Source organism: Pinus tabuliformis, chromosome 3_1, assembly GCF_031772625.1.
Source record: "Pinus tabuliformis cultivar Carrire ecotype Pingquan chromosome 3_1, CPIR1, whole genome shotgun sequence".
Classification (NCBI taxonomy): domain Eukaryota; kingdom Viridiplantae; phylum Streptophyta; class Pinopsida; order Pinales; family Pinaceae; genus Pinus; species Pinus tabuliformis.
In genome coordinates this window covers 899,176,324-899,202,906 of record NC_142301.1, presented here as the reverse complement: position 1 = coordinate 899,202,906, position 26,583 = coordinate 899,176,324, and positions in this window count along the sequence as shown.

Here is a 26,583-nt window from a genome sequence, read left to right as displayed (position 1 = left end):
GATGGTTTGCAGTGAAGGATCAACCAAACGATACATTTGCAGCAAACTAGAGAAGAGGTATTTCAACACACTTCCAAGCTACAAGAAAGAATTAAGAGGATATATGACCAGAAAGCAAAGACAGACAGGTTTGAAATTGGAGACATAGTGTTGAAATGGGATGCAAGGAATGAAGAGAAGGGTAAGCACGACAAATTTGAAAATCTTTGGAAAGGACCATACAAGATTGCCGCATATCAGGGCCAGAATGCTTTCCTTTTGCAAGAACTGAATGGCAAAGACTATCCTGGTGGGCTGGTCAATAGTCAGCTTCTCAAACGGTATATTGTGTAAACTGTTTTCTGCTGTCCTATTCATCATTGTATATACTGGTTTGTTTAAATTCCATTGCAAGAGTGTGATGTTTTCATTCTTTAGTTTGGGGCCCGAGGTGAAGCTATAAAGTTGAAGTTTGATTTCAGTTTTGGTTTCGTTTGTTAGAGTCAAGTATTCAGGTCAATTTCAGTCTTGAAAATGAGTCAATTTTGAGTCACGTTCAGTCCTGAAGTTGAATTTTTCAGTCAAGAGTTCAGTTTGGTTGTGTTGAAGTTATTGACTCCATACCCCAATGGACGAAGGCACTGCCTGCTTTCCCAGAGGTATGTAGTTCTTGGCACCTCCAAGGAGCTACCATCCCCACTGGAGCCAATGTTAGAGTCGGTATTGTCATCCCTCCATTAGAGATCAAATCCTCTTGTTGCATTTCATATTAGGTGTCCCACCCAGTCATTTGCATTCCATTAGGCGCATAGATCATCTGACGATAGTGGCATTCCTTCAGTTTCCCTTATGTTATCTACCTACTGGCACAAATTTGCTCATAGAACACATATATAGTCTCCTTTTTTATCTTGAAAATTGCAAAGATTGTCTTTAGGGTTTCATGGTTAGTTAGGTCTAGGGTTTCATTAGGGTTTCGTCAAAAAATGTGTCAAAGTGTCCAATAATTGCTAGCAGGCTATGAGGAGGGTTCAATATCAATAAATTGCATCATCAAGTGTTCGAAAATGTGTTTTTCCTAAAAAAACAGAGTATTTAGCATTTATTGTACAAAATCATGAAATTTTTTGTTTTCCTCATTGTAAATTTCTTCATTTGCACCCTGGTTTCTTTCCTTAGCCCAGAAGCTCCAACACTTGCAAAAACAAGCAAAGCTCAGGTCATTAAATTCATCACAAAGTGAAAAAGTAGTGAAAATGTCCAAAAACAGAGTTTAAAGATAAAGTCAAATCCAAAACATTATAAAAGTTGGTTTCATGAGCCAAAATTTGAAAAGCTCTTTGTTTATAAGCTATTCCTTCATTTGATAAGCTCATTTGCAAAAGAGAAGCAAGATAGAGCAATTTTGGTGAGCAAGTGAGAAATTGGGTGAAAATTGCTGTAAGATTACCGACACGGTGCACTGCGCAGGAGGCGCAGCGCATACAGCTGGTTCGGTGCACTGGGCCTCAGCGCTCAATTCATTTTAACAAGGGTGCGGCGCATAGGTGGAGCACGGTGCATTGGGCGTGCTGCGTGGTGCACACAGCCAAAGAGCCTGAAAAACTTCCAAACTCGCTCCAATCACTCCAAATTGCATCGATCAGTCTTGATACAAGTAGGTAGAGTCTTCAAAGTTGTTTTCTATCCAAGTTTGATGATGGTTTGATGGTGTCTATTTCATGGTGCTTGTGTAAAACAATCAAACCCTACCTTTTAAAATACCTCAAGGAAACTTGCTGCTAGGGTTTCAATTCACTGTTTTTCCACCAAGTTCACTCCCTCATCTCATTTTTCCTTTGATTTCATTGTTCCCTAAGTTCCCCTACCCCCCTAAGTTCATTAATTCCCTATCCCAAGTTCCCTTTCCCAAATTTCCAAATGTAAACCCCAAACCCTAATCCTATACAAAAACTCCCATAATATTCCATATTTCCCTAACTAAGTCTATCCCAACAGTCCCAAATTTCGCATTATTTTTCCCCTCTCCTAACAGTCCCTTGTTTGACTATTTTCCCTTGGTGGCAGAGGTCAAGCACATAGCCAAAAATAGTCCACCACAGTTTGACACATCAACACCTATTTCTCCAAGACAACTTGTCTATCAACAGCTATGGCATCTGATCCTTCATATGATTATGAAGAAGAGACTCAAAGTGACTCACCCATAGAGGGACATGCACCCAGGAGGCCTCATAGAGGTGGTAGACATATCAGAGAAGAACCTACTACTCTTGCTGAGTTGCAGGCCTGCCCTCTTGCCATATTTTGTTTCCAGCATCAGTCATGTTATGAATTTTGTGAGAAGATTGCTAATATTCAGTTTCATAATGAGTTGGCGCACTTATTTATGTTGCATTTGCATGGTGATCAAGCCACTCTTGCTGGTGTTACTTTCACATTAACACTAGAAACCGTTTCATTGGCAACCGGCATACCAAACATTGGAGAACCATGGAATAAGAGGCAGAAAATTGACCGGTAGCACTATGAACCGTACATCAAACCTGGTTTTTTGAGACAGCTCAAGAGAGTGTTTCCTTTTCAGTTTCTCAAGGATGAGTATGCTCCTTTAATGAAGCTCATCATGAAGTATTTCACCTGTGACGGCCGGTTCTCCCGCTTGTATGCTTATCACATCAGGCTGCTGATGCATTTCACTTGGGTGTGGATGATGAACATTCCTTATTTCATATGCCGAAACATAGAGAAGATGACCACTCTTGTGCACCACAAGACCCCTCAACAGCAGTTGAACAGTCTTTATCATTTTGCTCTCATCAAAGTTGTGGTCGTTCATTAGCTTGGTTTACAGGGCATCACTTGGGATGACTTCATCTCTCATGTGTTTTTCAGAGCTTCACAAGGACCTTCAGAGGTTGGGCATGAGACAGGTGGACCTTCTTATCAGTAGGGCCATGAGATTGCTAGTATTCCGGTGTTCATCTCTTATCAGAGAGGCACTAGACGGTTGTTTGCAGCAGCGAAGCGAGTGTTATCTCCACCCGAGGTGGAAGAGGCCTCGCTTCCTCAATCATCACAGTAGGTTTAGGACCAAGGCAAGAGGCCTCTACAGGAGGAAGGGCCATCAGGTGAGCGAGAGATTGATTTCATCCTCATTGAGGGTGATGATACTGACATGGGCCCACAGAGTGCAAACCTTAGAGAGATCATCAAGGAGTAGCAGGCAGACATTGATGCCTTGTCCACCAACTTGGATAGATCCCAATGGACTATACAGTACCTAGAGGAAAGGAACAAGCAGCTTGAGGACCAATAGGTGGTGATGGAGTTACAAAACATTCAGCAAAACCGCCAAGCTACCCGAAGGAGGAGAGTGGAGTTCACTTCCTTGGAGCAAGAGATCAATGCCGATAGGGAGTCATGGCTCGAAAGAGTTAATATCCACTTGTAGAGGAAGCTGGAGAAGGCAATAAATGAGAAGAATATGCTTAGAAACTTGTCATATCATTACTTGTCCTGAAACTTGGTGTGCCAAGCGAGAATCAGGAATTTGAAAGCAAAGTTGAAGAGAGCATCAAGGAGGCGAAAAAAGGATGAAGGACTTCAAATCTTGTCTGAGGCTTCTTTGGCCCGTCACAGCACTTGATAGAGAAGACTCAGCCCAAATTTCAAGAAATTTGGAGCAATTCTTGCATTTTTGTAAATTTTTAGCACAAAAAACAGGTTTTTCTGCCCTATGTGCCACGCCATGTGGCGCTCGCTTTTGATAGAGGCCTCCAAATATCAAAAATCAGCATTTTTAGTTTTTTCATGCAAAATTACACTTTTCTACCTATGGCCAAGAAATTTGGGCAGGTTTTGAGCCCTCAAAAGGCCAAAAAACACTCAAAAAATGACCTCACTGCCCCTATTTTGACACACAGGAAACAGTGTTGGGAGAATGGACTTTTGGAGGGGTAAATGGATGAAAAATTGAAAAATTCCATTTGGGTTGGAAAGTAGATAGGTGGACCTTTCCAGCAAGCACACCTAGAGCACATTTGGACATCGGGATGGCCTCCAAAAGTGGGTCCAAACAGGTACTATCCATAGACAATCAGGCGAGGTGTATAGAGGAAAAATTGCCAGTTTGACCAAGTTTTGCTCTGTTTTTCACCCAGCTTCGCCTAGTTTGACTTTTTCACTTTCCTAATGGCAAATTTGTGATGTAATTTGATGAAAATTGATGGATTATGATATAAATATGTTGGATTTTCACTTGTAGAGGTAGATTCATCAGTTTAGAGGTTGTCTGAAACTGAATGAATCAGTTCCCTTGTTTTTAGAGGCATGATGTTATCTTTCCTAGTTTCTAGTTCTCAATTTAGAATCAGTTGGATCAGCTCCCAAACTCATGAGCTTGACCCCTAGAGGCAAGGATGAGCTATGTTTGTCTATATTATGTTATTTTTAAGTCATTAGCATGGTTGGACTCTTGAGAAAGCCTTGAGTTTCATTGTACAATCATTTTCAGTATTTTGGCTAAGGAATTGAGACTAGGATTTGCAGCACTCTTTGGGATTCATGTGGCAATTTTTCTTGGTACGGTGCTTCTCTTTGTGATTGTGAATTTTTTTATGTGATTGCATCATCTATCTTATTTCTTCTAAACTAAACAAACAAGAGTGTGAGTAGAATTCTTTGAAAGTGCAATGCTCTACTTGAAGTTTGCTTTAGTTGTTTGATGTTTTTAGTTGTTTGAGGAGGATTCATGCTTGCTCTTGCCCTCTTCAACACCTCACCTATCTTTTCCTTCCATCTCACTAAAATTTAAGTGCCAAAATGATTGCCTACCTTGCCGCATCGAGATCTCTATAGAACTGAGCCTCAATCCCCGCACCCCAAAATTTGCCTTTCCCTTGATTCCAACAAAACCCCCAAAAAATCAAATCAAATCCTTGCACTTCATACCTAACCTAAAATTAGTTTTTATTTCAGTCATCTCAAGCCCCATCGATTATCTTTTGCTGAGATTGACCTGGAGAGAGCCCTCCCCTGTTCTTGTAGGGCTAGCTACGAGGCTGAGCGTAGTCTGATGTTGGCCCTGGATCCTACCTTTTCAGCCTGAGGTAAATCTAGGCTCTAACACATAGGCCACTAATCTACTGTTCTTGACTTTCCACCAGGAAAAGCCATCCTCAAGCGAAGCCATTATTATGCCCCTATACCAATAGGTGTCATATATCATGATTGACTTGGTTTAGCTCTGAAATATGTTCATACCTTTTCTTGTTGCAAAGGTTTTCCACATTTGTAGAAAGATCAAAAAATTAAAAAATGTAAAGACGGTATACCTTACAAAAAGAATAAAAGGGTGAAAAGAATAAGAAAGAGGTCAAAAAAATGAAAGAAAATGAACCCCAACAAAAATAAAAGACCAGGAAAGTGTCCAAGTCTAAATGCCACTACCTTTTTTACTTTGATATAATAAAAAATTGTGTGCAGCTTGTCACCTATGCCACAATTCATGAATAGTCCAAAAGTTTAAGCTTGACTGGTTCATGTTTTCATTTTCATGTTTTAGAAATAGAGAATAAAGATCTGATCAAACAGTATAATCTTGGTAGATAAGTAGATAAGTAGAGTGAATAAAAGGAGATCAACAGTTTAATCTGAGCCCTTGGATGTAATAAGTGTAGATTAGATAGGTATCACTATGTAAAAGAAAAAGAAAGTTTGATAAGGGTTTTCCAGTCTAAGTGCACCCTAATAAAGAAGTGAAAATGCTAGGGTAAAGTTGGTAGGTTAAGTAGATGATGGTTGCAGAATAAATGTGTGGTGAATGATAAGTTTAAATATTTAACTCTTTTACTTTCATCACTAAGCAGAGGCATGTATCACATGGAAAGGCACATCAAAATTCAAAGTCAAAATAATTAACTTCCCTACTCATTCCCCTAAAATCTTCACTAATTCCCTAAGTGCTAAAGGTAATTACCAAAGTTAAAGGGGCTTAGAGCATTTCTCTAACTTTGGAGGGAACGGACCTTTGGCCCAATAATTTATAATGCCTAAGTGCTTAAGCCCCTTCATTGATATTCACGCCCTTTCATAAGTTATTCATTTCCCTGATAAATCGTTTCCCAAGTAAAATCTTATTTCGCTTAGGGAAAATAAAACACTCTCCATATAAACCCTGATTTTCACTTAGTCTAAGTTTTAAATGTATATGATGAAATTTTTTTAAACTTAACGCACATTTCACATTCCATAAAGTCATATTAACCACTAATTAATATTATTATTTATTTCCTGAAGACACACTACCCACACCCGTATTATTATATAAATCCCAAATATTACATATTCCACCCAATGGTTAAATATAACCATAAAAAAAAAAAACGAGATTAATTAACTAATCCATAGTTAATTAAGAACCTAACCCCACCACCATTTAATGAGGATTAGTTACATCATTTGGACTAATTAATAACTCAATAACCAATCGAATCACCCCCTATATGATTAGTCTCTTTAATTCATGTTGGGCCCACCCTCTGTATCTGCCAGTCACTTCAGCTCCTCGATGACCACTCGATCGGATCCTGTAGATCCAATGGTTATCATGCATATCACACAGGTCTCTGCGGTTGACTTTTACCATGCGATGGTGAGCAGTTTCATGAATAGTACCTATGCTATGTGTCAATCAGCGTATGGAATCACGCGGTCTCGCTTAAATACCACTTACCCTCCACTAGCGGTGCAATGAAACCCGCTTACCTCCTCCCGCTAAAGACAAAACGTCAAGTCACATCCCCACTGACGCCACCTGTCCATATCAGGAACCTGTCAAAGGCTTTGACTTTGCATAAAAACAAGGTTAAAACAGTTTTTCATCCTTATTCCAAAAATTTGTGCATGCAACCTAAACGTTGAAGTCGACCAGCTTGTACACCAACTGTTAGCCACCCTAAAACTTGTAGTTTGACGCGCTCCAGTCCACCATTTGCACCTAGTGAACTTGCATTCTATTGCCCATCACTTAAAAATAGGTATTTACTAGTTTCCTTCTAGAAACCCTGTAAATACTTGATTTCCTTTGTGATTACTTTGAAAAAACCAAAATTCATTATAATTAAGTTGTGGAATTCACAATTGAAGACTCCCAGAACTCTCTGTTTTCACCAACTCTACTCGAAAACCCCATTTTCCTATCTGAATCCACAAGAACCAGAAATGGAAACCCCCGTGGCCCTTAATATAACTCCTATCACTATCCCTCATTTGGATTATCTACCCTTAGCAGATAAAGATTTTCAAATAAAAGACATTGTAATTGAGGAAATCTCCTTGAAAGTATTTTTTCAATGTCGGGACAATCACATAAATGGCTCTAATACCATAGGACTTTTGGAATCAAATCTCCCAAGGTACATGCTCCCCTCTGTGCGCATTTTCCCTGACATTATCCATCAATGTCATGCCAATTATAATCCCACCCTCAGAGCAATAATTTCCCCCAATCAAACTGTTCCCTTCACAATTACTATAGATTCAATCAATGAAATGCTACAGTTTCAGCCTAGTCAAGACCTCACTCCCATTTCCCTTGGGGAATTATTGAGAAAGCATATAAAATGTCCCTGTCTAAACTCAGTCACCTTTGCCAGAATTTTATGGATAAACAGCATCAACCCAAAGATCATCCTCCCTATATGGCATCTTTCTTCATAGAGATAGGCAAAAATATAGTTAATATGATAGCTGCAATCATGCGTTTCAATACTAGTGAGTATGTGGATGAACTGACTCTAGTTTTAATTTCCATTTTTACCCTTGCTCAGCCTCCTGCTGTCAAATATAACTATGCTACTTTCATTGCTGAGAAAATCCATGACCAGTTCATGAGGCTAGAAAATGAAAAGGTATTCAAGTATTCTATAGTCATATATCACCTTTTCCTTTACTATCAGTCTGACAAGTTCCCATTCTCTGTAAATAAACTTGATACAAAGGGTAATCCCAGATCAGTCATTTTTTGGACTTCCATCTTCCACTATTCACATACTTGTCCCTATTCATACAATGAATTCATCGACCAATTTTTCCACCCTATGACCACCATGCTAACAGGAAGTCCTCTTCCTAGGATTAGTGATGAAATCAAGAGAATCCTTCAACTATCAAAGCAGTACAAGATAGGTGACTAGTACTTGTACCAAAATCACACTGAAATTCGAATCTATGGTTGTGAGCTCCCTCCGTTCAAACTGCCTAAGTATATTCCTATGAGATTATTTGCCCTGGAATATTGTAGGCAAATGTTAAACTCTGATCAAATTCATTTTACTAAGGCAAAGAAGAAAGCACAATTGAGGATTAAAGATCACTTAGGCCCATTTGTCTGCAACAATAGAGAAGTAGGGAAAAGAGCAAAAGAAATCCTTGAAAAGATGAGACTAAAGGGAAGCTTTTCTTGGAGATATGATCCACAAGGTTTCATTTGTGATAGGAGAATGAAACATAAGCTATCACCATATATCCATGGCAGAATCCTTGAGGTAGAACAGTATGCAAACATGGACGAATGGAGAAAAGGAACTCTAGTTGAAATGGATAGTGATCAAGTTGAGGTAGAGAATGTGATGAAAGACTTAGAAAAGAGACTTGACCTAGAATCTTGTGAACAGGTACCAGTTGAATCTACTCAAAGGACAACACCAAAGCATAGTGCCTTTATAGCAGGGACTTCTCAAAGGCACACACAGGAAACTAGTGCACCCCCAGCAGAACCACCATAGGGAAAAGACCAGGGAACAAGTACTCCAGCATCAGAACAACCAGAGATGTTAGAGTAGCCTGAAATATCTGAAGAACAAGCTCCACCACAGCCTCATCGAGCTCAGGTTAATATGGGAAATCCCCCGGTTGTGTAGACTCCTTCGAATGAAGAAAAGAACTTGAAAAGAGACAAGGAAGTAGCTACCCCTGCTAGTGGTACTTCAAACCAGTCTGGTGCTAAGAGGAATAGGTTAAATCCATATTCAGAGGAAGAATTCTTTGAGGAAACAATAGGGAGTTTGAGAAAAGAAGGTGGAGACAGTCTACATACCTTCCCAATCCGTGGGACACCTTACAGTTCACAAAGACAAGAGATTGAAAGACAACAGAGTGCCGAAGTTTCATCTTTCAGATCTTCATCTGAGAAGATCACCAAAAATGAGTAGCTGAAGGCCCAAACCTATACTCAATACTTGAAGATGTCCCATACAAATCAAACCAGATTGATGTCATCTTATGACATAAAAGAAGGAAAAATGCAGATGAGCTTTCTAAAGCCCATAGTACAACAGCCCAAGTCATTTGCAGACTACCTCAAGACTGATTTTGAGGTCTTAGCTAAAGATATCCACCCCATAGATCAGATAGAACTGCATAAGAAAATAGGGAAGATGGTTTATTCTACACTGACAAGCAAGGCAATGATGGCACATAGGTTGCAGAATTCATTGAACAACACTACTACCCAATTGCAATTAGAAAAGGCCTCCTCACAAGCAAAGGACAACATAATCAAATCATTGGAGGAATTGATTATTGATTTGTGCCATAACCCAAAGGATATCAAGGCTACAGAGAGCCTAATAAAGAAAAAGAATGAAGATATAGCTGCACTGAGAAAGCAGTTGAAATTGCCACCACTCATGCACCCAAAGACTGCTAAAGTGATTGAAAAGAAAAATGAAGAAGACCTTATGGACTTGGTCCTTAAGTTAAATGAGCAACTAAAAGAGACAGAGCAAGAATTAGAGAAAACACTACAAAGCAAGCAGAGTGAGTTGACCACCCAGCCTCAAAATGTAGTGCCAGTGGTTTCTACAGCAGTCCCTTCTACATTGGCAACTGCTCTAGAACCAAATGTCCCTTTGGAAATAGTTGCAACTATAGAAGCAACAAGTACAGGTACATCACAGGCAGGAACCTCAAATCAAAGCATATAATAATTGATCAAGTCCATGGAGGACATGAAGCTCCAAGTCACTGAAGTGAAAAAAGTAAAAGAAAAATTCATTACTTTAGAGCAAAAATATGATGCATCAAAATTCAATTTTGTTGAAGAGATGAGAAAAAAAATGCTTGACTCAATAGATTAAAGCACTGGAAAAGGATCTTACATTTGAAAAGCCTTTGACTGATATCAAAAAGATATTATGGACCAATATCATTAATTCAATCAATGATATTTGGTTATCAATTCAAATCATTTTTGAACAAATTGACTTAGTGAAAGTTTCTCTTCAAGAGATTGAAAAAACTAAGGAAGAACTAGGAGCGAAGCCTGAAGAAGCTATCAGATTAATAAACTTTCTAAATAGTAGAAACAGACATCAGTTGGAATAGTTAAACATTGAGGATAGGACTGCTACCATCCTTGAAATAAAAAAAGTATTGACCAAAAGGAGTCTAAAGCAAGGCCTGGAACACAAATGTCAAAATATGCAGGAAGACATAGATGAGTTTATGGAGAAATTTGGCATCTTACAAAGTAAAGGACTTCCAAGTCCTTTAGTCATCAATGACAAGCTAATGTTTTAGGATGATTATGTCAACAAATTATATCAGCAAGCTAACAATCAGGCCAGTTCATCTGCAACCAAAGCATTGCCCACAGGGAGAGTTCTCTATGATAGTTTGGAGAACCTTTTTTACATTGAGCATGAAGTGAGGCACTTGTTTCCAGTACAACCAAATTTTGTAAAATACACAGAAGCAGATGAAATCTACAGAAAACTGACAAGGACAAGAATACCGAGAGATGATTGGTGGACCAACATGATAGACATCTTATTATTTACCATGGTAAAAAGTGAAGTAAATTGAAGTATTTATCATGATCAAATTTGGTAAAAAAGGATGAATGATGGAAGCAATCAAGAATTCCCTCAGCATTCATCAGCATAGGGAATTCTTGATTGTTCCAAGCTATTATAGGTAGGGAAATCTTGATTGCTCCCTGCTTTCATAGTTTATTACTGTGACCATTTAACAAAGAATTCTTAATTTCTTTTGGTTAATGAGCACCCACTTTCCATTATCTTGAACTTTGTTGAAGGATTCTTAATTTCCCTTCCTCCCTTTTCAAGACCATTTCACCCTTTTAAGCTATAATTTTTCATTTTTTTAGCTATCTTGCCCTGTGAAATCTCCCTTTGTTAAATCAACCCGATCCAGTTAAGCCATCTTCATTTGACTCCATAGCCCAATGGCCTAAAATACCTTGTTCTATCCATCTGCTCCTGAATTCCACCACCAAAAAAAATCAAAACCTCCCAAGTTTTCATAACTAGCCTAATATCCCATAAACAAAGCTAAATCATAAAGAGAGAGCCCTCTCTAAGTATAGATTGGCTAGATTTTGTAATTAAAAGATTGGTTTGTGGTTACCTCAAACCCCAAACGAAGCTCTAGGAAACTCAATGTACCATTTAGTTGTGGTACCTATAAGATTACATTCAAAAAGATGTAATCGTATGGAATCATCACTAAGTGAGTTTGAAGAACATCTGATATGATATGTCTTGACATGGGTTGATCGATCTTATCTAGGATTCTCATTGAATTTTGGGATATCGGATGGAAAAATTATCGGCCACCAAGGTGAATGAGTGATGGGATCATTAGTAAGTCAAGTCAAATATGGAAATTCAAGAGTTGTGAGAAAAGGTAATTTCTAGTTAAAATTTGGGGAAGGGTAGCCTAGATAAGGAGTAGCCTGAGAAATAGGTACTTGTGCTCCTAGATGAGGAGGGTTTTGATAGAGAGGAACTTGGGCACTAGAATAAGGAGGATTTTGGTAACTAGCATATGTGTAACCTTGTTCACCAGCTTTACGATAACCATGCAAAGGCTGGAATGGCTGGGTCTAGATATGTTTCCCTTGAAAATGTACTTGAGGAACACCCTGATAAGGTCTATATTGTTTCCCTGTGGGATTTTTCATCATCTCAACATAAAGTGGGTTTGATTGGGGATGTTCCATACTATACACATTTTTTTTCTATTAGAATTTGAGGAGTACCTTTCCCAAGTGGTTGACATTGTATGGTACCTTGTTAAGGCTAGGTAAGTGGAACCTGAAGGTTACTAGATACTGACGGAATGGGTTGAGATGCAAAGAAAACCTGTGAAGATTGAACTACATGTATTTGAACTTGTTGAGGTTCGAATGGATGGTTAGGAATTTGAGATGAATAAGACACAGGTTGAGGATTCAACAATTAGTTCCAAAATGAACCAGGTTGGATGGGAAAAGTAGGTTTCCAAACACTGGAAGCCATCCCAGAATAAGGAGGATTATAATAAGGTTTATTACCAATTTGAGGCATACCAACAACAGGTTTCCCCCTTGCCATAGAAGGAGGGGATGGTGGAGGAAACTACAATCCAGATAGAGGGAACCCAACATAAGGAGGGTTAGGTTGTTGATGATAATCTTTCCCACTAACATAAGGTCTAGCCTATTGTTCAATCATAGGTGTAATTAGAGGATAAGGGGTAGGATGTGTGGCATTCATAAGATAAGTACTAGATGGAATTCCTGAATTAGATGACATCGGAGATGTCCAAGAACTAGAAGCTACACCAGGGAAGGTAACAAATGATGAATGATAACTAGGTAGGACACACAAGACATCATAGATATGTGCCTTTGGTGATGTTGCAAACATGGATGAGGAAGAAACATTTGATTTCTCAACTGTAGTGGTGGACACGAGTTGGGAGATCAAATCGAATATACTCATGGTTAAAAATCCCAATGAATATTTCCACGAGAAATCCATGGGTGAGTCCAAAGAATCAGGTAAAGAATTTTGTGTTGGAGTTTGAAGAGGATAAATAGGATCAATCTAATAAAAATGGACTCCACTCCAATGAATAGGAGTATACGAACAAGGATCTTCTTGTGAGATCTCTTCAATACTCACAAGTCTAAATGAAAGAGTTTCACCGTCAGGTCCAAGATATATAGTTGGAGGTTCTTTCTAAGACAAAGGAAGAGAAGGGGAATGACCTAATGTAACAAGTAAATATGGTTGAGGTTCCTCACATTCAAAAACCTCAGGAAGTAAAGTATTTGACTCAGGAAAGTTAGGCTCAATGACCTCAGGTAATAAGGTTTCAATATTTGACTCAGGAAAGTCAGGCTCAATGATCACAGGTAATAAGGTTTCAAGGGATCTTGTTTCATTTTACTCAGGAAAGTCAGGCTCAATGACCTCAGGTAATAAGGTTTCAAGGGATCTTGTTTCAGTTGTCCCATATTCACTAGTAAGAGTAGAGGTGATCTCAGGCTCAATACTCAAAGGGAAATATGACTATGTCCGATTAGATTCAGGAGGACAAGAAGTAGTTCCTGAATTTCCTGATCCATTATTTTTTGTATTCTTATTCTTTTGATGACGACCAAGAGTAGCCTTTGGTGGAAGTAGAGGCTTATTTTTTATTCTACGTGAATGATAGAGTGGGGTATTTTTTCTTCCACGTTGGATAAATTTTTTAAAAAATTAACAAAAAACTAAACAGAAAAGAGGGTAATTTTGGCATAAAGGATTACCAAGTAATAGTGAACTGCAATATACACTTTGGTGAACCAAGGACTTAATGTGAAGGAAATATCCTGGATTGTTGTATTCGCTGTATCACAGTAGACCATGCGACTGACTTGATTTCTTATGGTGAAGATAACAACCTATAGAGGACTTCCAAAATATACTCAATGCTACATGGAAGTGTAGTCCGTAGTAGTTTTGTTTAATGCCTAACCGTTTGATGAGAGCCTTCCCATATAATTTACGTGCATGGAGCATCATCCAATATACCCAAAGCTACATGGAGAATGGTCCTATACACTCACGTACGTGGAATGGGATTTCATCCCCGGGATAAAACGCTGGAAAAAAATGATAGCTCCTAAGTTTAATGACACCAGAACACGTCTCTAGCCTAGACATCTAAATGTTTGGGTTAATGTTACAAATTCTCCTTAGCTTGATTCAATAAATTTTACTATTTATCTTTAATTAAGTTTTAGTTTTAGGGCTCAACACAAATGTCACATAAATATCCTTAAATGAAAAATAACATGTGGAAATGAAATTTTTCTCATTCTGTTATGAACCCAGCTCACAAAAAGATAGAAAAGATAGATTAATGACTTAAAAATCAACCTCTTCGAGGGGAGAATCTCCTTTACATTAAAACAATGAAAAAGTCTTGGATGATACAAATGGAAAAAACCTTATTTATATATATAGGATTCTAAGGGGTCACAATATAATCAAGAATGACATAACAATAATAATATAAGGGCACAACAATAACAATAGTGGGCTTCTATGGGGCACAATAATAATAATATGCGGATAATAGGGGCATAACAATAACAATAAGGGCTACAATGACAATAGTAATGGGGCAATCACTAATATTATAGGGACCTAACATGCCCCTCTCCTTCAAAAAAGGTGTTGTCATCAACACTTTAGTAGTTTTGGATGCTTCTGTATGAAATGTTCATCCTCCCACGTGGAATCTTCAGCGGGTAAGTTCTTCCACTTGATGATATACTCCGAAATTGATCGATTACATAGCGGTCGAGTTCTTGTTACTGTGACTAATTCAAGTTCCGATATGATTTTTCCTTCCTCATCAAGTTCTGGGAATATTGTTTGAACTGGGAGCTTGTCACCTATAACCTTGTTTAAGCATGAAACATGGAAAAATGGGTGCACTTTGGATGTTGTATGCCATAGTACCAATATTTTTGCAACACCTTGTAAGGACCATAATACTTTGGTGATAATTTATTATCCTTCTTAGCTTGCTTGAGAGACATATGTTTATATGGTTGTAGTCGTAGAAATACCCAGTCACCTACATCAAAACTTCTTTCGCTACGATGTTGATCTTCCTATTGTTTCATTCTATTCTATGCCAAGGTGAGGTTATCCTTTAAGAGTTGGTTAACTTGTTGTTGATGCTCGATGTGATCTTCCACTGCTTGAACATTAGAATTTTCTCTTAAATATGATGTGATGGACGGTGGATGATATCCTTAAAGTGCCATAAATGGGGTCATCTTTACTTCAATATGGAAGGAAGTGTTATACCACCATTCTACTAGATGCAACCATTTGACCCATTTTGTCTTTTTATCATATACAAAGCAATGAATATATCCTTCCAGACATTTGTTTACTATCTCAGTTTTCCCATCAGATTGAGGATGATAAGATGAGCTATGAGCTAACTGAGTACCAAGACAAGAAAATAATTATGTTCAAACATCTCAAGTGAAAATGGGATCTCTGTTGTTTACAATAATCTTTGGGTTTCCATGTAGCTTTTGAATCATTTCCATAAATGCAGTAGAAACTATACTGCCTTTAAATGGATGAGGTAATGCTCAAAAGTATGCATACTTTGTAAGTTTGCAACTACCACCATAATGACACTTTTTCCTTCAGACTTAGGTAAACTTGTGATAAATTCCATTGAAACCTCCTCCTAACGTTGACTTGGAATGGATAAAGGTTGTAATAGAACTGGGGTCTTAATTGTTTCAACTTTATTTTGTTGGAAAACCAAATATTCTGCCACAGAATTTTAAATATCATATTTAAGGCCATCCCCAAAAAATTCCTTCTTAACCCTTCATAAGTTTTTAAAAATCATGAGTGCCCTCCTAAGAGAAATGTGTGCAATTCCATAAGAATATTTTGCTTTAGTTGGGAATTCTTACATAGGTATAAGCGATCTTTGTACCATAACGAATCATTTTTGGAGCTAAATGTTCATATGTACTAGGATCTTGTTGTAATTTTTGAATGGGTGCCCACACTTATTCTTCATTCATCCATTCATCCCTTGCTTCATTTATTCAATCTGGTCAAATAATGGAAATGGCGCAGAGCAATGCTTGCACATCCTCATCCTTTGTGGAGAGTGCATCTACCACAAAATTTTGCCTCTTTTTTTTGTACATGATTTCAAAGTCATAACCCAACATCTTTGTGACCCATTTTTGCTACTCTTCTGAAGATAATATTTTTTGCAAAAATTGTTTAAGACTATCATGATCCGTTTTTACCTTGAAGTGTCTTCCCATTAGGTAGGTTTGCCATTTCTTAAGTGCATGGAGTATTTCCAATATTGTGTTCTCATAAATATCTTTGTGTAAATACTTTCCTTTGATTGGACAACTTTCTAAAGAAATGGGTCTTTCTTCTTGCATTAAAACAAACACCAATTCCATTTCCTGAGGCACCACATTCCACAATAAAGGTCTTTGAGAAGTCCAGTGTAGCTAATATTGATTCTTGGAACATTGTCTCTTTAAGATATTTAAAGGCATTCATTGCTTTTGGAATCTAGGAAAATGCATCTTTCTTCAATAAAGTTGTTAGAGGTGTTTCTATTTTCCCATAATTCTTAACAAACTTGTGACAATACCCTGGAAACTTGAGAAATTCTTGTAGATTCTTTATGGATGTGGGGAATTTCCATTCCTTAATGGCTTTAATTTTTACAGGGTCTACCTTAACACCTTCATGAGATACAATATGACCCATATATTCCACCTCTTATACTCCAAATAAATATTTGGAGATTTTTGGCATATAATTGTTTCTCCTCCAATAGTTTGAGCACCCTATCAACATGTTGAACATGATCCTTCCAAGACTTGCTGTAGATTAGTATATCATCAAAAAATAATAACACAAATTTTCTAAGGAAGGGTTTGAAAATGGAATTCATCAAACCTTGAAATGTAGAAGGTGCATTGGTAAGGCCAAAAGGCATTACCAAAAATTCATAATGACCCTCATGAGTTCTAAATGTTGTTTTCAAAATGTCTTTAGCCTTCATCCTAATTTAATGATATGTTGAACGAAGATCCAACTTGGTGAAGTAAATTTATCCATGCAATTCATCCAATAATTCATCATTGACAGGAATGGGAAATTTATCTTTAATAGTGATCTTGTTGATCTCCCTATAATTCAGACACATGTGCCATAATCCATCCTTCTTGTGCACCAATACTACGGGAGAAGAGAAAGAACTTTGACTAGGTTGAATTATATCAGCCTCTAGCATTTTTGCAACCATACGTTCAATTTCACTCTTTTGGGCATAGGGATATCTGTAAGGCCTGACATTTGGAGGAACACTTCCTATAATCAAATGAATAGCATGATCATGATCACGAATAGGTGGGAGGCCTTTTGGAGTCTCAAATACCTTGGAATGATTGTCTAAGACTTTTTGGAGGTCTGGAGAAATAGATGATTTCAATGTGGGAACCTCTGAACATAATTATGCAATTACACCTCATTTTTCTTTATTTAGAATATTTTTCATTCCATTAGAGTTGATTATGTTTCTTGGTTTCCCTACCATACCCATAAATTCAACTTCCTTTCCTTCCAAAAAATATTTCAAGAAAAGTTCTTGAAAATTAAAAGTTATCATACCCAAAGATTGTAGCCATTGGACTTCTAGTACAACATCAGCACCACCCATTGGAATGGAAAGCATTGGGCTATGTAATACATATTCTCCCATGGATAGCTTCATATTATGGCACTTTCTATAGAAATTTATGGTTCCTCCACTTGTAGCCATCACTTCACACTCTGTTGCTAGATATAGGAAGAAATTCAATTCCTTGGCTATCTTACAATGAATAAAATTATGGGTACTTCCCGAATCAATCAACATTGTTACCTTTCTTTTCTTGATATGTCCTTCTATCTTGATAGTTTGAGGAGTGGTAATTCCGGCCAATGCATTACAAGATATGGCCAAATTCATTTCTTCTTTCTCTAGGATTTTTTCTTGGTGTATATCCTATTCTTTTGATGTTTCTTTTTCCTTTTCTTCCTCCTCTTCACAATCTATGTAAAATAATATTTCCTGAGCACACTTATGACCTTTAGTGTACTTTCTATCACAGCTGTAACAAAGCCCTATTACTCCTTTTTCTACCAATTTTTGTGGTATAAACCTTGTAGGTTGTGGAAGGCTAGGATCAACAACACTTCCATATTTATAGTTGTGAGTGGTAGGCTTCCTTGTTGCCATAATTTTTCTTCCCATTTTTCTTGCCAACCCAAATTCCTTCTCCAATGAATCAGGTTGGCAAAGGTGAACCTTGTGTTGGATGTTATCCTTTAAAGTCGTTATGAACACATAAATCCTATGCTCCTATGGAATATATTTTACCCTTGTATTCAATTTTTGGAAGTCCTCAATGTGCTCCATCATTGAACCCTTTTGTTTGAGATTTATCAATTGGCTAAAAAAGGTGTTTCTTTTTGTATCCTCATAATGTGCTATCATTTCTTCCATAAAAATTGCCCAAATGACAATTTGTTTATGAGAGAAAAGCCATCGATACCATAAAAACTAATTTGGTTCCAGATATAAATTTTCAATGTGTACCTTTTGTGTGTTTTGCACATTATGGAGATCAAAATATTGCTACATTTGTAGTATCCATGTTATGGGATCCTTGCCATCAAACTTCCTCCTATCGATCTTTGGAACACGGTCGGTCTTCAATCCGATGTTAAAGTCTATGGATTCATGATTAACATTTCTTTTGTTCTCATCATGAGTTTCCTATACTACCATTTCACCATTAGTAAGCATTCTTGTAGTAGCTTTGTCAAATCTATCTTCAAATCTTCCATGTTACCTTTAAGCTTTTCTTCTATACCATCCATCTTAACTTCCACGCCATTCATCCTAGCTTCCATGCCATCCATCTTAGCCTCCACACCATCCATATTATCTTTCATGCCATTCATATTAGCTTCCATGCATTTCTTTAAACCATCCATCTTAGCTTCTATTACTTCTTTTGAGAGTGAAAATTGCTGCACTTGATCTTGTTATTTTGATATATCATGTTGCATTTCTTCCTCTTACTCATGAGTCATGCTAGATATTTCAGGTTGATTATTAGGTGTTTCCATTTTCTTTCTTAAGGGCATCAATTAATGATAAATATGCTTCACTATGCCATTTGAATCCCTTCAAAGTAATTTTTCAAACCAAAATTATGCAAAATTAAAAAGAAAAATACACATCTTTTTTCACTTTGTAGGAGATCGATATTGATTCTATTTTAACATTATAATTTCAAATATCCAAAGTCTGCAATTACATCTTGCGGTAGCCCACAGAGTCCTCTTTCCAACCCCGCAATTCTGATCAAGATTGGATTATCCAAGGAAGAGTTATGCCAAATCTCCCATGATGACCTAATTATAGACTAGTTTAGTAGAGAAAACTTGTACGAAGTACCACATGTCATTGTTTCAACCTTAGTACTTGAAACTGATATACAGAAAACTAAAGACAGTTGTATTTCTGTAAATTTTTATGAAATTTCAATATGATGCTCAGAGAGAAAGTTATGACAATTTTCCCAAGGTCACCTATTTGGGATGTAATTCGGGAGCCTGCAAAAGCCCTCAATATTGTGTACCGTATCTTTGAAAATTTAGAGAAACAAGAGCTCAAATTCTGTCCCGAGCTACATTAACATTTTGGCTCAAATGGGTTTTAATTTCAATGTTTTAACATTCGTACACAAAAAATTATAGTGAAAATTCCATGATGGTCTGTTTGAGATGGAATTCTGGAGTTTGCAAAAACCATAACTTCCTCAGATCATATATCCAAAAATATAGACAAAAATGATATGAAATTCGAACCCAAGGTTAATAATGCTTTTGGCTCAAATGGGCTTTTTTTAGCTTTTGAAACTTTGTATAAAAAAATTTAGAGTGAAAATTCCATGATGACCTATTTGGAGCAACGAAACCATAGAATCCAAAGGCTCTGATACCAAATGTTATGACACCAGCTCAGAAAAAGATAGAAAATATATATTAACGACTTCAAAAGCAGCCTCTTCGAGGGGGAGGCCTCCTTTACATTACACAAATGAACAAGTCTTAGATGATACAAATTACAAAACCTCCTTTCTATATATAAGAGTCTAAGGAGTCACAATATAATCAAAGCTAACATAACAATAATAATATAAGGGCACAACAATAACAATAAGGGCTACAATGACAATAGTAATGGGGGAATCACTAGTATTATAGGGACCTAACACATTCAATGAAAATATATTTAAGAAAGGGAAGAGATAAAGAATATGCAATAAACAATTTGCAAAATGTAATTCCCTTTTCAATGAAATTGCCCCAATTTCAATGCACGTACAAAAGTTCCCGAAATGGCAATGCAAATATTTTTCTTTTCAAGTCACTTAATTTTTGAAAATGTAGAAAACTAAGATGAAAAGCCTAATCACTCATTCAAACAAGCTTTTTAGAATGATGACTAGAGCACCAATTCATCTGAGCACTAAATGATCAAACAAAATCACTTTGCAGACAACCTAATGATAAGAACAAAGGAAAATATTTAAGAAAATCCTTACTAGAGGTGAGAAAACATAATAAAAACCAATTAGAGGCTTTAGAGGGACCACAAGACACTCATAAACTCAAGGAAGAGTACCTAGAATCAAGGCTAGATAATGGGAAAAATCAAGGCAAGGACCTACTTATGCATGAACAAGGGCCAACACGTGTGGAAAGGAGGAACCAGTGATATGAAATGCAGGCACAGAGAAGGCTTAGATGAGATGAAACACTATTTCATAGGACAAGAGGGTGTGTTCGTCTAGGGATGCGAAGTTTCAGCACGATGATTGCAATTGAGACTCAATAAAAGGTCTTCCTAGGTCTATTCTTGATTGGATAAGATAGTAAAGGTACGGAAAAAAGGTAATACAGGCACACTGGACAAAGAAAATACAAAGGGAATACATCATTCCCCAATATGGTCACTAATTTATCATGTGGAATCTACAAATGTGGACACAAGTATATTCCCTAGGCCTAGTGGACTAACCTATAATAATACAAATACAAAGGCACTAATGTTTTCCTTAAAGTAAATAGATAGTGGGATGAATCCTACCGAGAATCTGTCATATGCTTTTCTCCTTCTTTGGCTTGAATCCTCCAATCCTAGCTCTGATTGTTATTATTAGAACCTGCACATTCAGATAACACAAGCCAATGATCCATAGAATATATGTAGCATCATCTAATCACTTTATTCAATAGATCAACATGGTATTAAAATATATCAAACCATAACATCATATATGGGAAAACAAGGAACTCTTTGCATTAATATAAATGGAGTGAGTTACAACCAAAAATAGGTGTTGATCTTGTAAATGAGCTCCTTCAAGTTGACTTGTCTTGTCCTTGTCACAAAATGCACCTCTAATCACCCTAATTCATGGAAATATATCTCTCATAACAAAACCATAAACATAGAATCACTCTCCAAAAGCCAACACCCTGACTATGGATGGAAATAAATATATAGGTGAAGGAGGTAGTTCATGAATTTTCATCCTTTTACTGATTAGGGCTTGAGATCCAATCTTGATGGGAGGATAAGCTCAAGGGATAAGAGATTAAAACTCTAAGGTATGATAAGATATGATTCAAGACTTTTATCTGAGGTAAATGGTTACAATAGATCCTAGAAAATTATGGAAGAAGAGGCTTCTAGGTTCTCTCTCTTTTTCTTGAATTCATAGAACCAATACAAGTGCATAGTGGAGCAACATGTATGTGATCAATGCAGGCCATAATGGAGAAACCTTGTAGTAAATGTTGTCCAGTAGGAGGCCAGAGAGCCTTGGTCCTTAAAATTACTGAAACAAGGTGTTGTCAAAAAGAAACTCTTTGATTAGAATGATTCATGCTTAGGGTTTTGTGAAAGGATGATGAAAAGGAGGTCAAAGGATGTTTATTGATCTAGTTTAAGGCCTATTGACTAGATGTGACAAAATGGCCTATAAAAGTACCATGTTCACTAGATCACTCTAGTTGATAGGAGTCTTATAACTATGCCCATAAAGATTCTCAAATGGAATCATCCTCAAAGATTCCCGATACCCATTATTCTATACAAACCCTACTAGTGGAAGATACTCCACCCACTTCCTTTGATGATGCATGAAATACATCCTCAACATATCCTCAAGAATCTTGTTAACCCTCTCATACTGTCCATTTTTCTGTGGTGATAAGCTATACATAAAGCTAACTCAGTCCCCAAGCCTACAAGAAACTCCTTCCAAAACTTGGAAGTGAACTTGGCATCTCTGCCTTATATAATATTCTTGGGAACACTATACAACCTCATGGTCTCCTTGATTAATATATAAGCTACCTCACTAGCTGAATTAGTAGAGTTCATTGCAATGAAGTGAGCTACCTTACTCAACTTGTCAACCACAACCATGATGGAATCATGACGCTTTGATGTCCTTGAAAAACCTGTAATGAATTCCATGGAAATGACCTCACATTTCAATTCTGGAATCAAAACCAGATGTAACAGACTAGCTAGGTACTTACATTCAACTTTCACCTATCGATAGTCCAAACAACAAGAAACAAACTCAACCACCTCCTTTTTCAAAATCAACCAATAATAGAAATTCTTGACTACTTTCTGAGTCTTCTGACATCTGGGGTGACCTAAATACAACTTGAAATGAAACTCCCTCAAGATAAGCTTCCTGAGCTCGCTACTATTTGACACATAGGTATTATTCATGAATATGACTCAGCCATGCGCCATGAGGTGATACTCCTCATCCTTGTAACCACCCCTCCCACATTTACCCAAATTCATAAGATCACCATGGTAAACATTAGACAAGTGACACTATGACATGACTTGACCTCCCAATTCCAATTAAGGAAGAAAAGTGTACAAACTTACCACAAACTGGCATCATACGGGGACTACATATCGCCCAAGAGCTAGAGAAACACCCCAAGTGGTCAATCCCTAAGTTGGAACCATGTTTCACTGACCTAGACCCATAATCACATCCTTGACATTACTTCCATTTTGTTATGAGGCTATAAACGCACCCACAGGCATGCCTCCATGCAATTAAGTCCCAAAATTTTTAATTCTAAGCATTTGGTCTCAGGATTTATGCCACCTTTTCAGCTAGGTTCAAGAACAATGCCCAAAATTTCCTGAAACTTTCCATAATGCAAGCAAAGGTACTGGTGATGCTAGTTAATAAAAATTCAATCAAGAACTTGACCCAAATATGCCTAAATCATAACAGACATTTAATCATACATATGGAAAACATAGAAGTTAGAGGTCATGAATGCATATCTAATCATAAACTGGGAGTCTTCATATGAGAATCACTGAGAAGTCTCTAAACCTTCTCTAGCTAGATTCAATAGAAATTATTATTCCATGTATCCATCAACCATTAGATAACTAAACAAATCATGATAAGTGATATAGATAATGTACATCTTGTAACTAGCATAAAACCAACAAATAACTACCATAGAAACCTTGGCAACTAAACCATAACATCACCAACATAATAACTATAAGTATTCATATATCGCAATAGGAAGATAACTCTTATTAATACATGAAAATACCAACCAAGTCAGGGACTTTCAAATAAAACCCAATCGTAGATTGGGATAAACTAAATATCTCCTTTATCCCATTAAACCTGCACCATATTCCAAACATGAATGTGGTATCTCATGGAATAGCCAATACTAAACCAAACCAAGGCTTCCAGAGGCCAAACCACCTCAGCCCTCAACCACATTGATTCGGCCTCTATGGTTGAACATCTCTAACACCAACTAGATCAGTCTCTACCCAAGATATCCAGGAACTAGTCACTCAACCCATAGCCTTCTAGGGCTCTATAACATTTTTCCAACTTGGACCCAAGTACTAGTAACTCAACCCACCAAGGGCTCTAGAGTGTTTTTCCCAACCTGGGGTCTAGGACTAGTAACACAACTCAAGTTGTTCCAGGGCTTCCTGAGTGGTTTCTCCAACTCACATCCATAGGCAACATGAGCATTAATGAGAATTACAACAAGTGGAAGAAAGGCACAAAACCATGGCTATCTAGGAAATGGAAAGAAAAGGAAAAAACCACTGTAACTCTAGAAAAATATCCATGTCAATGACAACACATAACCAAAAAATCACATGAATCTACCATTTATCCATAAATCAACAAGGAAATCACACATCCAACTATTCCCTTGCACTTTCCTTCTTTATCCAACTTAAATGTATGCCAAAGTGCTCCAAAAATGCTCCAAGAATACTCAAGTGTGCAATAGTATGAGAGAATCAAATGAGAGCTCCAAAAGTAAACTAAAAAAGTCTGCACTAACAAAAGCCGTGAACTAATCCTCAAAAGCCTTTTCATCATTGATGTCTCTATTTTCTTCATTTTCCTTCATTTTTCCTCTAATTTCCATCGCATGCAAATATCTGTCTCTTCACCTTCCTTCTCTCATATTTTCCTTTATTTTCATTAAATGCCAATTATTGCCTCTTCGTCTTTTCTAATTCCTTTTCCAATTTCCATAGCCATAAATTAATCACAAGTGATACCCATCACTATGTTTTTCCCAACACTCATCTTGGAATATGTGTCCCATAACCTTGGTTTTATTTTATATACATGAAAATCAACTAGGGGTTGTTACAAACCCCTCCCCCTTGGGGGAACATCATTGTCGGTAATTTATGACACATATTACCAGCAAAATGATGAAAGCAAAACATACTAGCTATGGAGCTTTATAACACAACTCATTGTAGTATTTACAACATATCAACTACTAAAAACATGACAATGATATTGTTTACTATACTTTATAACACAACTCATTATGTTATTTAGAATAACAACCACATACATACTCATACAAATTTCCTTCAACCAACAAATAATCATATTGCTTATGGAGCTTTATAACCATAACTCGATATAGTATTTACAATAATATTCACATATACATATGCACATTTTCTCAACTAGAAAATAAAAGGATATGGTGCTTGCATCAACCAGCAAGGAAATTTAGACGCTCACACCTCCACCCTCAATAGTGATGCTAGGATTCACCTCCTTCACACGAAGTCTAGAATCCACTGCCAAAGTCAAAAATGCATCCAATGTCTAGAGTTATGATCCTTGTGCTACTTGTTCTCTCACTGAGAAATTACTGGCTCATTGTTCCAAGGCACATTACCAATGTGCTTTTGACTCCATTTGGCGATGCTAATGACCAAAATAAATGCATTCCTCGAGCCTTCCGTTCTCTTCTACATAGTCCCTTGGGAAATCTGGTCACCCCTTTCCATGTAGTAACACACCTTCCATGTTTTGTTGGCATCCCCTTCTCTGCTACACAGTCCCTCGAGTGATCTATCCTTTGGAAAGGTTTCCCCATATCATAAGGTAAAAAAACCAAGACATATCCCTGCCTCAAAACCATCATATCGATCATAGCATGCTCATGGAAATCAATGGACACTATTGGGTAACAATTTCTCACAATGGAAATGCTCTTGAATGCTTTAGCAATAAACTATTGTATGCTCCAATTCCTTTCATTGTTGCTACTGAAATTCTTGTAGCAAGTCCCAACCACCCAAACTGAGCATTTTTAACCACCAAAACCTAGCTATTTTCCATGTTTTCCTGTACCAAATATATTATTTCCATTAGTTTCAAAAGGAATTAAAATAAATTTAAATCATGCCTCATTAGTAGCTTCTAAATAAGGTATGCCTACAATTCTATTATAATATTCCTAACCTAGAATATTCCTCAAACCTCAACAAAAACTCCAACCAAATATGTGCAAATGATATAATAACCCAGAAGTGATAAAATAATAGTGGAACAACATATAATAATGTAACCAGAAATATAAGCAGATACACAAGAAATGCAGCGAGAAATACTAAGCCATTTTATTATACTGAGCAATAAATGAGTACAAGAGGTGATTAGACAGATGGCACCTCGACTTGCACAAGGCAAGTGAAGAAATACTCTTAGAATGACAAGAATGGGCTCTCTGCATGGATGTTGCTGTTGTGCTACTACTGCTCCTAGAAAACAAATGATGATTTGGGGTTGCTCCCTTCCTCAGAAAAAGCTGAGACTCTAGATTCAGGATCTGCTCAAGAAACCCGGAAAAACCCAGAAAGCTTTCCTGGAATGGCCTCACACTGATCTGTGTCCCAACTACTGGGAAACTATCGTGCTACTGTTGCTATTGGAAATCGAAAGAGGATTTGGGGTTGCTCCCCTCCTCAGAAAAGGCTAATACTATGGAATTGGAATCTACTCAAAAAACCCAGGAAAACCCAAAAAGCTTTTCTGAAATGGCTGACCCCCAAAAATCATCCCCTTGGGGTTTCGTGCAGTTCCTCAAAGACGCTGATGAAACTGTTCCCGAAATGCTGATGAAACTGCTGCTGAAATGTTGATGAATCTACTACTAGAATTCCAATGGAAATACCTTGCTCGAGCAAGCACTCAAAGTCCCCCGGGGCTAAGGGTGAGATCTCCGAATGGAGACACTCAATGCATTAAACAGTGCTGCAGACTAGCTAAACAGC